Source organism: Equus caballus, chromosome 12, assembly GCF_041296265.1.
Source record: "Equus caballus isolate H_3958 breed thoroughbred chromosome 12, TB-T2T, whole genome shotgun sequence".
Lineage (NCBI taxonomy): Eukaryota > Metazoa > Chordata > Mammalia > Perissodactyla > Equidae > Equus > Equus caballus.
The window spans coordinates 45,593,526-45,609,899 of NC_091695.1; the positions used below are offsets into that span (position 1 = coordinate 45,593,526).

General features: G+C 55.2%; 1 long non-coding RNA gene across 1 annotated transcript; it reads left to right on the top strand.

Moving 5' to 3' along the window:
• Window positions 1-4,721: 4,721 nt before the first annotated feature.
• Window positions 4,722-6,730, top strand: LOC111771812 (uncharacterized). The gene is made up of 2 exons (XR_002805700.2): window positions 4,722-4,834; window positions 5,922-6,730. It is a non-coding gene; the product is annotated as an uncharacterized lncRNA (long non-coding RNA).
• The last annotated feature ends 9,644 nt before the right edge of the window (window positions 6,731-16,374 follow it).

Sequence of the window (16,374 nt, forward strand, 5' to 3'; positions counted from 1 at the left end):
GTTCGGCTCCAAGGCTCCCTGGAGCGCCCCCATCGGCCTCCTCTGGGAGGAGGGGGAGGCACCGGCAGAGTTGGATTCTTTCCAAAGGGATCCTGGGCGCCCATCAAATTCTCCCAGGGTCTCAAACAGGCATCAGGGGGCCTCAGGCCTCACCGCTCCCCACCCCGCCCATGCCTTCTTTTGGCGATAAGGCCACTCTCCCTGGGCAAAGCTGAGTGGCCCCTGGGTTTCCTAGCAGATCCCTGACTTCCTATTCTCAGCACTGGGCTGATTTTCATTTACAAAAACCAGCTCTTGGGGCCAGCCTGGTGGCGCAGTGGTTAAGTGCGCACGTTCCGCTTCGGCGGCCTGGGGTTCACCGGTTCGGATCCCGGGTGCGGACATGGCACCGCTTGGCAAGCCCTGCTGTGGTAGGCGTCCCACATATAAAGTAGAGGAAGATGGGCATGGATGTTAGCTCCAGGCCAGGCTTCCTCAGCAAAAAAGAGGAGGATTGGTGGCAGTTAGCTCAGGGCTAATCTTCCTCAAAAAAAAAAAACCAAAAACCTCAACTCATGGGAGTACTTAATAATTCACACACTAGTAAATATCTAGCAACTGCCCTTAAAAGTACCATGTCAGCATTCTCAGTGTCCACAAACAGCCTGGGTGCTGGCGTAGGGTGACTCAGCGCTCCTAGGAGCACGAGGGCCATCCGGTGGCAAGGCGGAACCCGGTGGTCTGGAAGCTGCAGGCCTGCCTTGGGGCCCAGCTTTCTCACCCTGTGACCCGTGTCTGCAGGCTCCTGTCACCTCCCTCAGCCCTAAGGGGAGAGGCCTGATTTGCCCGCAAAGTCCCTGCCAGCTTCCTTTGGCCAGTGGACGCAGCAGGCAATGGCCTCCCATGCCGGCTGGGGGCTCACCGTCTGCCCTCAGCAAATCTCTTGAGGAAGCTGGGGGCTGGGGCGGTCAGCCTTGGGCTGGGAGAAAGCAAAGGTGCACGCCAGCTTGCCTGCTCCTCCCTGGGCCCCGAAGCCAGCTGTCTGCAACGCACTCGCCAGGGTTCATTTGCCACTGGGTGTTTCACCACCTCATGCTCCCAGCTGAAACTTGCACCCCTCCCAAGGGCGTGTACTCCACCGACCGAAAGTTCATTCACTTTCTTGCAAACATAGTGAAATCAGAAAGTCCGAGGCTTGGGCCCAGAAGTGTAAAAATGATTGATGTATTGATCAGGATACAGGCGAGGCTGCTAAGCTAAGAGACCCCAAAAGGGAGCAGCTTAAGCCAGGTGGTCGATTTCTCTCTCGCAGAGGAGCCCGGGTGGGCAATCCAGGACGGACGCAGAGGCTCAAGGGAGCTGGCAAGCCAGGCTCTCCCCGCCCCTGAGGGTTGCCCTCGGTCTACAGGGCCCGAGCTGACTCATGTCCTCGTCTCTGTTCCAGCCTGCGGAAGGAGGAGAGCGTGGGGGGAGCTCACAGCTTCCCTTTCAGAGGCAGGACGTGGCCATTGCACATAACACTTCTGCTCACAGAGCTGTCACACTGCACACGCCTGGGCAGCCCCTTCACGTGTGTTCCATGCCAACAGCACCCCGGAGACACCGCCGAGGACTGCCCACAGCCCACTGGCCAGGGGATCACGTGGCCAGAGGTAGTCAGAAGGAAGCCGGGCAGCCTCAACCGTCTCTCTACAAACTAAAACGGCCGCTCTCAAAGTGTGGGTTCTGGAGGTCCAAGAGGTCAAAATGATTTTCAAGATAACACTGAGGCCTTAATTGCCTTTTTGCCTCTTGTTCTCACGCGAGCATACCATGGAGTTTTCCTAAGGCTCCAGGACATGTGCTGACACCGTCACTCTGAGAGCTAGTGGAATGTCCCCTTGGATATTCTTGTGTTTTAAATTTTTCCTCCGTTTTAATTTCTAAGGCAGGAAAAATCAATAGATGCAACCCATATCAACAAAACCCCTTCGGCGTCCCCAATAACTGTTAAGATATAAACGGACCCTGAGACCAGTGTACGAACTGCTGAGCTAAGAGATGAAAACAGATATTGGGCAGCCAGGCAGCAGAAATCGATGTCACAACGAGAAACCTGCAAGAATGCCTGGGAGTTCAGAGCCTGCCTCTTAGAACTTTGGGAATAGACATTGCTCGCTAGTGATGGTCCTAGTCACTGCCACAGGGATTCAGGACCATGCCCGGAGCCCAGCTCTCCACCTGTGTTTTGTTATTTAATCCTCGCGGCGGTCCTGGGGCAGTGTGGCCCAGTGGGAGTATAATCCACTGTTAGCATAATGCTGAGCTGGGTTCACATTCCGGGTGTGCCACTTCCAAATTGTGCTCCCTTCTTTTGCAGATTACTCTGAACCTCGGTTTTCTCATCTTTCAAATGGGGGTGATACCCCAGGGGCCTGTCATCAGGAGTAACTGGGAGTTCCAGAAAATAGTTTTCACAGTCCTAAAGCTGCAGTTCCTAAAGTGGTCAGCCCCGGCCGGGCGCTGGGGAGGTGGATGGGGAGAGAATTTCCTGGAGAGGGGAGAAATACCACTCTCAGGCTCACCCACTTTCCATGCCTCCCCAGGGCTCACTCTGGCATTCAAGGCCCTCTGACATGGCCTCAACTCGCCTTACAAGACAGCTCTCTGAGCCACTTTTGAATTCTGCTGAGTCTGATTTTCCTAAGCAAAGGGTCTTCCCCTTAAGAGCAGGCCCCACTCTGTCAGCCTCACAATCACGTCGTCTGGGGAGAGGAAGAGGCCGGAAGCGGGCCCATTAACCACGCTCTCCCCAACGAGCATTTGTAAACACATGCTTTCTTTATAACATCAGCAAACAGAACATGTTTTCCTACTTAACAGGAAATGCAGCCGAATGGCTGGGTTCCCCCACGGCGGCCCCAGCCCTCACATGCATGCGGCACATGCAGCTAGGACAAGGCCGGTGACCAAGGAAGGGGCATGACCAAGTCCCTCTGGCTTGCAGGAGAAGTCCCCAGCAGTTTGCACATGTTGGGAGCCCCCTGCACTGGCCAGGCGAGGGTCCCCCCTCTTTCCAATCCTGCCTTTGTCTCCTGGCAGCCGGCCTGCTCACACTGGAAGGTCGCAACGCTTTCCCTGGAGCTGGAGTCAGACCGGCCCATAGGCAAAGAAATGCATTTCTAAATGCCTTCACTGTCACAAGATCTAGAATGTCAACACTGACCGTGCAGGGAAGCCCAAGGGCTATTGTCAGGAGCCGCAGCCAAGCCTCAGAATGACACAACTGTACCAGAACACTGAACGGTATGAGGAATTAAAAAAAAAATCCCGTCCTCCTCCTCCCCCTGGGGGAGGGGGCTCCGCGTGGTAGGCGGCGGCCGGCCATTCATGGCGAGGGGACCGAGGCCCCACGCGGAGCCGAGAAGCTCCGCGGCCGCTGATTGGGCCTCGCGGCCGGCGGCTCAGCCAATCCGCTGCCTCGGACGCTGGGCCATTCATGAAAGCCGCGCGGAGAGGAAGCCGGAGAGGAAGCTGGGGGCGGGGAGCGCCGGGTTATCACTGGGCCTCGCGGGCCCCCATTGGGGCGGCGGGGCCTTCAGTCCTGACCCTCCTGCCGCCTGCCCAGCGCGGGCCCCTTGCAGGGAAGGCCCGCACTAGAGGCTGAGGAACAGACCAGGCTTTCTGGAAGTGCCTCCCAGGCAGGACCTGGCAGCCAAACGCTGCCTCCTTCAGTCAACTGTGGCCATGAAGTCATTTTTTTTTTCCCCCTGCTGATTGAAATCATCTGTTTTCAGTTCCCTGACAAATTCATTGAGTTCCCTCTGCGGCTGGGGCCCCTCGGCTGCAATCTGCATCTATAGCTGGGGCCCAGGCCCACACAATTTCATCTTCTTGGATTCACATGAGCTCTGGTTTCCAGGGACCCAGGGAAACACACGTTTGTGTGGGTGATGGCCGGTGGGCTCTAGCAGCCCTGGACCCAGCAAGGATGCTTCTCAAAGGGCTATTTGCCGGCCTGGCCATGGTCCCCCCAGCCCTGGGCTTCTGAACTTCAAATTCCTGGGTTCCCGGATGACCGTTGCCAAGGAAAGGCCTAGAAAGCCATGCGTCTGCTCTTAAAAGGGAAATGGCCAAGTGGAATGTCAGCCTCATCTGCCTGCAGAATGCGCCCCTCGTTTCCTCTCGTAGCGTGTGGTCAGCAGCTGGGAGAGGGGGCAGGTCTGCTTTTGCACTGAGCCATGCAGAAGCACGCTAACTGGCACGCTGACTCCACCTCTCGCCTCCTCTCTCAGCCTCAGCGTCCTCCTCTGTACAATGGGGGGGTGAGAACACACAGCCCTCAGCCACTGCGGGCATCGAGTCAGATAAGGAAGGCAGAGGCCTGGCATGTGGTGAGAACTCAGTCGCTGACATCGGTTGTTGGTGGCGAGGTCAGCAGTGACTGACCTAGAAGGCCAAAGAGAGGGTCAAGTTCCATTTCCCGGCGCCAGGGTCACAACATAGAGCCTGCAGAGAGCGGTGGGCTCTGGAGCCCTGGGTCCGCCCCTCGTCAAATTGCTGACACCCCCAAGGACACACTGGAACCACTAGGAGCAGGAGCGCTGGGGGAATTTTTCTCAATGGAAAGATTTCTTCCCAGCAAGTGTTTCACAAGCCCCTCCTGGGCTGTTGATAATGAATGTTGCCTTCTTGACTTCCAAGTGTGTTACATAAGCCTAAGAGGTTGGTTTAAAAAAAAAAAAAAAAAAAAGCAAGTATGTAGCTGGAGATAGCGGCCCGGCAGGTTCTGCAGCTGTTCAAACTTTCGCCACCTTCCCAGGCCCAGAGGACTCCCTGATCTCGGGCCTGTCAGAACTGTGCTGCGGAATGTGAGGTATGAAATCCGGGGAAGGGGTGCCAAAGAAGCCAGCTCTGCAGAGCCGGCCGAATGCAGGCCCCTCGCACAGGCTTTTCCGAACAGCCAGCCCCCCCCCCCTCCTCCAGGAAGCCCCCCAGATTTCACCCCAGCAGCTTTCATGCTTGGCGTGGGCAGAGAAGGGTGTCCCCATCCCTGTCCCCTTCACTGTTGGCTCTGCAGCATGAGAGGGTGCACACTTGGGGATGGGGAAACCAAGGCCGGTGGACGGGGCATGGCAACGGCTGCCTTCCGTGGCTGGTCCCTCCGGAAGCCACGTGAGCCTGGGAGGTGGGCACCGCTGAGAGCAAATAAAGGAAGCAGAAGAGGACCCGGGCTGAGTGGGGAGGCCAGGTTTCACCGCTTCTCACTTCTGCTCTGGGCCGAACGGCCTTCTCTTTTCATCTGTTTTCTCCAAGGTGTTGGGCTGGGAAGGCCCACGGGTTTCTAATCAGGCTCTGCACTCTGCCTTCAGCGATGCAAGTAAAACTTAAAAGTGCTTAGTGACCCATTTTCGTGTGGGGTCAGAGGCCTGCTGAAGCCCCAGGCGACTTCAGACTGGTCACTTACCTCCCTGGCCTTCCTTTCTCGTGTGCAAAATGGAGACTATAACGGACACTCAGCAGCCAGCCAGGGAAAACAGGTCAGAAAAGCTTTAAATGCCATGCAAATAGAGGGTATTGTAAAGTGTTCTAGCACATGGCGTGGCCTTCAGAAGTTGTGAGCGTCATTCGAAAGTGTATTGGTCAGAACGGGCTAGGTCGTGCTGCGGTAACAAGCAGCCCCCGGATCTCGATGAATCAAAGCAGGGTCAGCCAATATTTTCTGTACATACTTTAGGCATCGGGGGCCCTACGGTCTCTGTTGCAACTCCTCAGCAATTATCGTAGCACGAAAGCAGCTTCAGATGGAACACCAACGAATGGGCCGTGTTCCAATAAAACTTTATTGACAAAAACAGGTGGTGAGCAAAATCTGGCCCACGGGCTGTGGTTTGCTGATCTTTGGCTTAAAATCACAAAGGCTTTTTTTCCCTTATGCCACACCTGCTCGATGCCGGCTCCAGGGACGCTGATGATGGAGGGTCCGTCTCCAGCCACACCTCCACCATCCTGGAGACCAGACCCAGGGGCTGGTTCTCACACCTTCTGCTCACCGGACACCTGAATCCTTGTGCTCGTGTTTCATCGGCTAAGCAAGTCACGTGGCCACAGCTGACGTCAAGAGGGATAAGGTCACTTCGACCTTTTGCCCAGAGAGCAGAGAGCTGGAACTCATTAGTCTCCAACCTCCCAGACGAGAAGACCTCATTTCTGGTCCCCTCCTCTGCCACCGGCTGACTCTGACTCTCGAAGTTCCTCTCACGTCTCTGCCCCTAGTTCCCCACCTGTAGAAACGAGGCATGTTTTCTAGATTCCTCTCAAGCCTGGGAGTGGCACCACCGTTGTGGACCCCACTTTTCCCAACAGAGGACGATGATTTTATTTCCACTGCGCATCCATGGCGCAGAGACAGGGTGTCACTCAGGCCGGGCAGCTCACTTCAGGCCCCAGCTGCCTAGACTGAGTGCCTGAGTCCTCCCCAAACTCGTATGCTGGAGCCCTCCCCTTCAAGGTGATGGCATTAGGGGTGGGGCCTTGGGGAGGTCATCAGGGGTACATGAGGTCATGAGGGTGGGGCCCCCACCGTGGGATCAGTGCCCTCATAGATGAGGAGGAGACAGCAGCTCACTCTCTGTGTGCATACACCAAGAACGGTCACGTGAGGACCTAACCAGGAACAGGCCGTCCCTGAGAATTGAACCCCATCAGTACCTGGATCTTGGACTTCCAGCCTCCAGAACTGCAAGAAATAAATATTGGTTGTTTAACCCCCCGTCTACACTCTTGCGTTATAGCTGCCCAAATGGACTAAAACACCAGGATTTGGGAGTTCTTCCAAACACCCCAAGTTGTTTTGTCTTTGTTTTTAGTATACTTTTTTCGTGAGGAAGATTGGCCCTGAGCTAACATCCATTGCCAATCTTCCTCTTTTTTGTTCTCCCCAAAGCCACAGCACATAGTTGTATAGTTGTATATGTTAGTGGTAGGTCATTCTGGTTCTTCTATGTGAGACACCACCACAGCACGGCTTGATGAGGGGTGTGTGGGTCCATGCCCAGGATCCAAATTGGTGAGCCCCAGGCCGCAGAAGTGGAGTGCACGAACTTGACCACTCAGTCGTGGGGCCGGCCCCAAACGTCCCAAGTTTTGAACTCCATATTCAACCTTTGCTCTGGGGATGGGATGGTGGGAGCATCGACCGGCCAAGCGTGGCTCTGAGAAGCTGGACGCCGGCTTTGTGTTGGTCCTGGGTGAGACCCCCGGTAGGGACGTTGGGAGGGAAGCTCTGTTTATGGTGAAGGATGGAGCAAACAGAAGAAAACAGACTTTGCTTCTGGCCAGTCATGTGGCTGGTGCAGCACTCGTCCAGGCCCACTCGGACCACCAGGAGGGAGCGAGGGGGGCATCTGATGGGATCGGGGTTCTGCCTCCTTGCTGTGGCTGGGACTGCTCAGACATCTCGTCGCCATGGGGTGTGTTCTCTGCTTTCTGCCTGCACTGACATCCCCCAGGCGTCCCCGTGCCGTCCTCCCACCACCTTCTGCGTGAGGGCTTCCCTGATCGCCTTTTTAAAATCACAGCCCATCCACCGCCCCTGCCTGGCTCTCCCGATGCCTCCACTGTCTTATCTTCCCCACAGCTCTGTCTCCTTGCAAAGGACTTCAGAACTGTCTTGTTTATTTTATGTCTCTACTCTCTAGAATACGGACTCCATCAGGGCAGGAATTTTTGTCCATTTGGTTCCCTGCGTCACCCCTCTCCCGTCCCCCACACCTAGACAAGAGCCCGCCACACAGTAGGTGCCCAATGTACGCTTGCTGGATGAATGAATTCGTGTCACTGAAGCGAGGCAGCCACAGCCTGGCTCTGAGCCGACTTTCAAAGGAGGAAACAAGAGACCCATCCCAGGCACAACCATGCCCAGCAGCTGCCTTGGCAATATCATGGCAGCTCAGAAAAGCCAACAGCAGCCTGCTCAAGTGTGCAAACACTTTGCACGCCAGTGCCAAGTCTCTTCGCAGCAGACGGTGTTGTGGCGTGTCTAGGGGCTCCCCTTCCTTTGCCTCCAAAGGAGAGCCCCCTGGTTTTGCAGACTTTTGCAGACTTCTCCGGGTTTGCCCGCACCCCGCGGGCACTCCCAAACAGCCTTCCAGTCCCCCTGACAGACGGAATCCTGGAAGATCAACCTACAGCTCAAAGGGGAGGAGAATGATAAAGAGAGACATCTTCTTGGGTCTGAAGAGACTTATCTTCTAAGGGGGAAATTCAGATTTGGGAGGCAGGATGCGAGAAAAATCACAAAACCCGGTACTTTTGGATGGGCCTGCAAACCCCTTGTTTCGAGAGTGCACTGTTAGAAAGAGGAAAGTCTCTGCGAGCGGAAAGTGGAAATTCTAAACATAGACCGGGAGGTGGGGAAGTGAGAATCTTTCCTCATCCTGCCGAGCCCTCGTGGTTTTCACCCCCATCTCAACCCCATCTCTGCTGCTCCTGACTGTGGCGGGTGGGGCAGGATGCACAGGAGGCGAGAGAGTGCCAGGGACACACGCTGCACCTTTTTTAGAATGAATGCATCAAAAGATGCAGCCTGGTGTGGAAGGTGGGCGTGCACCCAGGTGTGAGGCCCTGAGTGTGGACACCAGGGTGGGCAAGGGGCTGGGTGGCCGACGTGGGCAGCTGCTGTGCCCAGGAGGACCGGGACCCCCCAGCTCCTGCTCGGAGGAGAAAGACCCCATCATCTCTGTTTCCTTTGCTTCAGCTCTGAAAGGCCTGGGCCGCAGACCCCGAGCCCTGTGTGTCACTCCAGACACAGAGATGGACTGTCCCCAGCCCAAACTGGGCTTGTGGCCTTCGGGAAGAGCAGGGCTGTCATGTGACGTGCTCAGTCTGGCACAAAGCTCTGTACACAGGGGCCTGTTGGACTCGTTCATGGGGGGCCGCAGAGGGAACGCCCTGAGGTCTGAGCTAACGCATGGGGACGGTGGTCACAGCCACGGTGACTGTGCCGTCTCGGCTCCCAGGTCTGGCTCAGCGCAGGAGGTGGGGGCGCCCCTCTGCCGGCAGAGGCGGACTTCTGCGGGCCTCCCAGTCAGGCCTTTGTGACAGCTCTTCCTGCCCAAGTCAGAGGGCAGGACGGGATGGGGTCACCCGAGCCTTCACTCCTAAGACTGGCCTCCAAAAATAGGCCTTTCTTCCTGTGTCAAGCCTCCGCCGCGGGCCCTGCAGGAAAATGTATGTTTCCAAGGCGGACGGAGCATCTGGAAGGTCCGGCTGGCCACATGCTCACAGGTCAGGCCACAGCCAAGTGTCCCAAGGCCCTGGGGTGACAGCTGTCCCTCGCTTCCTCTGGGTTCCTGTCCCCTTCATTGAGTGAATAACACACATTTCTGGAGCCTGAGTCAGGGCAGAATCTGAGCGTGCCCCTGGCCATGACCCAGGAGAACCTTCCAGAACTTTCTCTTCTCTCTGCTCTGGGAACCTGCGGCCCCCGGGCCCAGCTCTGGGGCCTGGGCCGCTGCCCTGGGAAGGCCGTCCGCACTGAGAGACTTGTCCGGTTGCCCGGGCGTGAGTCACGGCCGCTCCCGGCAGCGCCCTGCGGATCCAGAAGCTCGAGCCCGTTTCCTGCAGATAAGTGATAAGAGCGGAGACCTGGGGGGGCGGGGGCCGCACGGGCGGCGAGCGCTTCCTTCAAAGCCCCCAAGCACTAATTAGCCATTCCAAGCATAGTTTCAACAGCATTTAGGGATTTCCTCATCAAAATAAACTTCCTCCCATGTTATCTTCGTTTTTGGCATCTGATAGGATCCTTTTTTGGTCTCAATTATTTATTTTTTTCGCTCCAAGACTCAGGGTGAACAGTGCTCAGCCCCGCTGAGAGCGGATGGGCAGGTAAGGACACGGGACGTTTGAAGCGCGGCCAGTAGGCTGGAGAAGCCCAGCCTCCCCACCTCCTCCATTCTCCCCACCTCCTCTGCAGGGGCCGCCTGGCCTCTCTCCCCTGGCCAGTGGCTTGTTTTGGTCCATAGCCCCTTGCTCTGGGGAGGTTGTGAAGGAGGCCAGCTCGGTGGGGCCAGTGGGGCTGATGGGGCCCCCCGCAGTGTCCTGCCTCACCTCTTCTTAACTCCTCGACTCCAGGGCCAGGCCACCCCTCCAGGCTGGGCTCGCCCATCCACCCTGTAAGCCTGACACTTAAGGCTCGTGCAGTGAGTATCCCCTGGCGCTGTCCAGGGGCCGCTCACGGCAGAGAGGTCTTAACGGCCTCTCGACAAGCCCAGGACCAGTGAGGGGGCTCCGGCTTGGGCCCGGTGGGACTGCTGAGTGGGGCAGAGCATGAGATAAACGCTGGAACTGGAGAGGGCATCCACTGCAGCTGCCCCTGGGGACAAGCCCCTCGGGGTACCTGTTGGGGTGCGACTCCCCCTCGGGGCAGCGAGGCCTGTCGTGTGCATTGCATCTCCTAGCATCCCAGCCGTTGCTTCCTGAGGCTCCATGCAGGCCTCATGAGGCAAATTTTAGCCACAATAGGTGATTTCCTGAAGGATCTGCTGAGGCCCGGAGTTGCCGGGCCTCTCTGGGCCTGAGCCGAAACTAGATAAGACGAGTTTTGTTTGGGGCTGGACAGTTTGTCAGGAAATGAGGTAGCGCTTGACAGCGGAACTGGTGTCACCACGGGTTTTTTTTGGGGAAAGCATCCCGGGACGGCCCTCATCAGCGCTTCTGACCACAGCTGAGCGGGCCCAGCTGGGGAGGCCGCATGGCCTTGCCTGGAAGGAAGAGGCTGCCCACTGTGGGCCACGCTCCCGGTGCAGCCGGGGGCATTTGGGGCCGTCTCTCCAAGGAGGAGTGGTCCAGGCTGGAGCTCCGCTCACCTCACGTGGAGTGGGCAGCGGCTGTGCACGCAGCCCCAGGGGCATTTCCACCCTGAGCCGGGACATTGTTGCTCTGACCTGAGGCTGCCTGGGTGGAGCCCGAATTCCAGGACATCCAGCCCAGCGGGAAGCAAACGGACAGGGAAGGAAGGAAGGGGCTGCTGGACCGACAGACTGAGAGATGGGTGGATGGGCGGATGGACGGACAGATGGATAGGTGGACGGGAGGAAGGAGGGAAGGATGATGGAAGGTGGGATGCCAGGCAGCACCAAACTGGTTTTAACTGTGTCGTTTTATAAGGTGCTTCCAATTCTTTTTATTTTGAGAGGAGAAAGGAAGCAACGAAATGAAAGTACATTCTAGAACTCCTTTGATACTGCAGTTCAGCCAGCAGTGTAGAAAGCCTGTTTCTCAGGAAGACTGGGAGGCCAGCCCATCCTGAGAGGCAGGGGCCAAACGGAGCACGAGCCCCACTTGACCCCAGAAGAAGTCCCCACCACCATTCTCTGCCTCCACCACCTGGGTGGCCTCCTGGTTTGTACCTGGGAGACCCTCAAGGGGACCCTCCCAGGCTGTGTCTGCACCCAAGGGTGCCTGTTTCATCTGGCATCACCGAATCAGGTTCTCAGTTCTACCTGACTCTGGGGCTCACCCGGCCCTGTCCCCTGCTTGCTGCATGAATGTCCCCAACCGGAGACTCAAAGTCAGATAGAAGGCGGCATCTCAGCTCTCCTTCCTGACTTTTCCAGCCACCCTTCAGAAGCTATGCACACACACACACACACATGTGCACATTTGTACACATATGCACACTTGCACACACACGCATGCATACACACCCCCATACATGAGCATGCACACACGTGCGCTCGGTCCCAGCTGGGACAAAAGGTCTCTGACTCCAGGACGGAGCACCTGCTGACCTGCACGGCCAGTTTGCCCTCCTTTGTGACAGGGACATTAATTACATGTCAGTTGTGCTTCCCATGAAAGTGCGTTCTCTGAGTTCCCCGTCTTCTTTGCAGTATATGCACTGTTGACTGACAGCAGATTTGCACTAATGGAGGAAAGGAGTGTCAGCCCGCCCTGGCCGAGGGATCCACCGTCCCTTGTGAGCGGAGCCTGGATTAGTGACGGTTAAACTTTGGCCTTCACAGCACTGCAGCCCCAGGAGGTCAGGGCCCCGTAACTCCGCTGGCACAGCGCTGCTTCAACTTGAATCACCTGGGCATCCTTTAAGGTGGAGGTCCCAGCACGGCGGATCTGGCACGGGGCCCATAGTCCTCCTTCTCGGCGATCTCCCAGCGGCGCCCCTGCCGTTGGCCCAGGATCACGCACTTCTAGGAGCCCCGTGTGGAGACAGTGCCTTGCACTGCTGCAAATCGGCTAATTCAGGAACAGAAGGCGAGCCCTACGCGTGGACTCCTTCAGAGGAGGATGGGTGGCCCGCGTCTCGTCTTCAAGCACAGCACATGGGGCCTGGCATAGACAGCTGCCACTAAACCTCAGCTCAAGGAACATCAGTGCTGGCAGAGTGAGAGGTGGCTGCTTTGAGGCCAAGGTCATCCCCGGCTGGTCAGGAGAGCATTCCCAGCGTCTGGTCCACAGGCGCCCCGGGACAGAGCTTTCAAGAGGAGGCCATGTCCCTGGGGCTCCTCCCCAGCAGTGTGGGGTGACAAGACAAACCCCATGCCTGCACTTGCCCAGGAGAGGAAGTGAGTCTGAGTGGACCACAAAGCCAGACATGTGCATGCAAGCTGCCTGGCCTCTCCCTGGGGAAGAAAGAGAACCAACTTCTGAGAGCCAGGGTCTCAGACATCTTGTCCCTCATCTCAGATCACAGGAATGGACGTCAGGAGACCCACGGAAGCCCATGAGTTCCATGGCAGGGACAGTCTCTCAGACCCACCACCACCTCTCCTTTGAGACGGCGGAGTTGAGAGAAAAGCAAAGATCCAGGTGTCTGATCCGTCTACACAGAGGCTGGAGCCACAATCAACACCGGTTCTCCATCGCTGAGACAGGGCTGTGTCACACAAACGGGGTGTGTGCCCCGTGACCAGGCCAGAGCTTGGGGACACTGGGTTGTCCTTGTTTGTTTCTCTGGGAAACTTGCAAAGAAGCCTGGTCCATCCAGGCTCTGGGGCCGGAGACCCAAGTCCCGGTTCCGGCGTCTTCCCCAGGCTCGAGACTGGGCCGGCGTTAGCGAAATCACTCTGCGCCTCAGTTTCCTACTCTGTCCTATGGGAATGGTAGTACCACGCACCAGCCAGGCTTGTTCTGAAGGTTGGATATAGTGGTACATGGACTATCACACAAAAGAATACATCCTAGGAAAAAATAAACATGTATCCACACCCCCAAAGGCAGAGGTCCCCAGACTGGTCTGATCATAAGAAACTGGGGAGATGTTTGTGACAAATACGGGCGCCCGGCCCCGCCCCTACAGCATGGGGAAGTCTGCGTTCTTAGGAACCACCCTGATGATTTATATGAGAAGGGAATACTGCCCCAATTCAGCCATCCATCAGAAAAGCAGAGCCTGACATGCCAGCAAGCTTGGACGGAGCACAAGACGAAATGAGGTGTTGGGGACCTGCAGAGGGACTTGTCTCGTATGGGAGTCCGAGGGCACCAAGGCTCCTCAGGCAGCAGGAGGCAGGGGTCTGGGGCCTCCTCCCAGGTCATCCATTCTAACACATAAATGAAGGGCAGGTTAGCTTCCGGCCATCGCAAGGGTGGGATGAAGAGAAAATGGGCTTCAAAGTCAGGTGGACCTTTGTTGAAAAACCTGTCACTCACAGCTGCGTGGCCTTGGGCACCTCCGGGACCTTCCGGCTGATCCACGTGTGGTCCTCAGGTCAGCAGCATCTACATCCCCCGAGGCTATTTAGAAATGCGTGTCCCAGTCCCCACCCCAGACCTCCTCGGTCAGCGTCTGCACTTTAGCAAGCTCTCCAGGGCGTCCTGATGGGCTTGAGAGTTTCATGAGCGTTGTCTTCCTCTCTCTAAGCCTCCACGTCCTTAGCTGCAAAATGGGGAAATACCTACATCAGTAAGACTCCCCGCTGCTCCAAGGAACGTGAAGTGTGCTTCAAATTAGCGTGAACTATCCAGAAATGTGCTGGCTGATGTAATGCGCAGCTCGGTGCTGGGCCAGCATCAGAGTAGGTGTAGCCCAGGGCACCCCACCTGCTCCATCGCTGGATTCGTTTCAGTCGTTGGGGCACGAGATGACTGTGCTCGCCCCGCCTCGCATCTGTACCAGGCAACATCCAGAGGGAGCCAACAGGGCTGTCTCCTCCGGAGGCTCTCTGTTGAGAGGTAGGAACCAAAGCCCAGAAACCACTCCACATCTTTCTGTTGCATCTCACTGGCCTGCCCCAACCCGTGATCAGTCATTGAACTAACTTAGGCCTGGGTTCCTGGCCCAGGCTCTGGCAAAAGGGACACATCACATTCAGCTCTAGACGTGAACAGGAGGAGGGGTCACGTCCCATGTGAATTGCGTGAACCAAAATCAGGACAGTAAATAGGATGGACACGTTGGTGGGTGTACGCCTAATGTTGGTCACTACAATATGGCCCGGCGTTGTGGAGTGACAGCCCACTTAGCACGATCCCTGGAGCCCTGGAATGTAGCAAGCACTCTTAAAAGAGCAGCAAGTCCTAATCCTGATCATTAAAAGGCTCTGGCAGATGGGGTTTTCCAAATATGGCCGAAGTGATGCTTCTGGTCCCCTGGCCCCCTGTTTTCCCCGCCCTTGAAACTGGGTGGGACTTTGTGGCACCTAATGAACAGGATGTGGCTGAGGCGATGCTGCCTGACTCTCAAGGCTGGATCACAAACGGCAATTCAGCCTCCTCCTGGTCCTCCCTCTGGGGGAACCATCACCCTTGGGACGAGCCACCATCTTGTAAGGAAGCGCAGGCCACATGGAGAGGCTGAATGAATGCAGGTGTTGCAGCTGAGGGCCGCAGCTAAATCTCAGCCGAGAGCCAGCATCACCCGCCCGACACGTGAGTGGGTGCACTTTTGGCCGATTTCAGCCCTCAGTCTTTGAGTCCTCCAGCCGATGCCCCAGATAGCATGACACACGGGTGAGTGCCCTGTTGGAATTGCTAACCCACAGACTCAGTGAGCATGAAAAATGATTGTTTCACGTCACTGTGGTAGGCAGAGGAAGGGTCCCCCAAAATGTCCACATTCTAGTCCCCACGACCTGTGAACATGTGACCTGACATCACACAGGAACTTTGCAGACGTGATGAAGGTTAAGGATCCTGAGATACGAAATTGATCCTGGCTTAACCGATTGAGCACAATGTCCTCAAAAGGGCCCTTATAAGTGGGAGGCAGGAAGATCAAAGTGAGTAGCAGGAGAGATGATGATGAAAACGAAAGATTGAAGCCACCATCCCAGGAAGTGGCCCCAGGCCAAGGAAGGCAGGTGACCTCCAGAAGCTGAAAAAAGACAAGGAGATGGATCTTTCCAGAAGCCTCCAGAAGGAACACAACCTGCCAGTACCTTGAGTTTACACTTCTGACCTCCCGAAGCGCAAGGGAATAAATTTACATTGTTTTAAGCCACTAAGTTGGTCATTTGTTACAGCATCAATCAGAAACGAACGCAGAAGGTTTTTGATAATGAATTGATTTTTCAAAATGGATGTAGGACTCTTTAGATTTTCTGCTTCCTTTTGTGTCAGTTTTGATAAGTTACGTTTTTAAAGGAATTTTTCGATTCCATCAGAGTTGTCCGTTTTTTTGGCATAAAGTTGCTTATCATATTCTTATATTATCCTTTCAATGTCTGTAGGATCTGTAGTGATAGCTCTTTTCATGGTTGACATTTGTGATCTGTGTTCTCTCTTTCTTTCTTCATCAATTTTGTTGCTCTTTCAAAGAACCAGCTTTTAGCTCTGTCAATTTCCTCTATTATCTCTCGGCTTTGTGGTTTATTGGTTTCTGCTCTTATCTTTATCACTGCCTTCCCTTTCCTTGCCTTGGGTTTATTTCCCTCTTCCTTTTCTAGCTTTGTGTGGAAGAGCCTTGGGCCATGGATTTTAGACCTTTCTTCTTTTCCAATCTAAACATTTAAAGGTACACGTTTCCCTTTAAGCACTCCTTTAGCTGCATCCTACACATTGTGAATATGTTTTTGTTATCATTCAGAGTTTCAATACTTTTAAATTTATTGAGACATCTCATGGACCAGCATATGGTCTATCTTGGAGAATGTGCCACATGCACTTGAAAAGAATTTATTCTTTAATTGTGGAAAGCAATTTCTATAAACATCAATTTATAGGTTGAGGTGATTAATAGCGTTTTTCAAATCTCCTATGTATTTACTGATTTTTTTGGTCTAGTTTTATCAAGTAGAGAGAGAGGATGTTAAATACTCTAATGTGATTGTGGAGTTATTTTTCCTTTTAATTCTGTGGATCTTTGTTCATGCATTTTGAGGTTCTACTATTAGGTATACACATGTTTAAAATTGTTGTGACTTCCTAGAAGGACCCACAACTAAAAATACACAACTA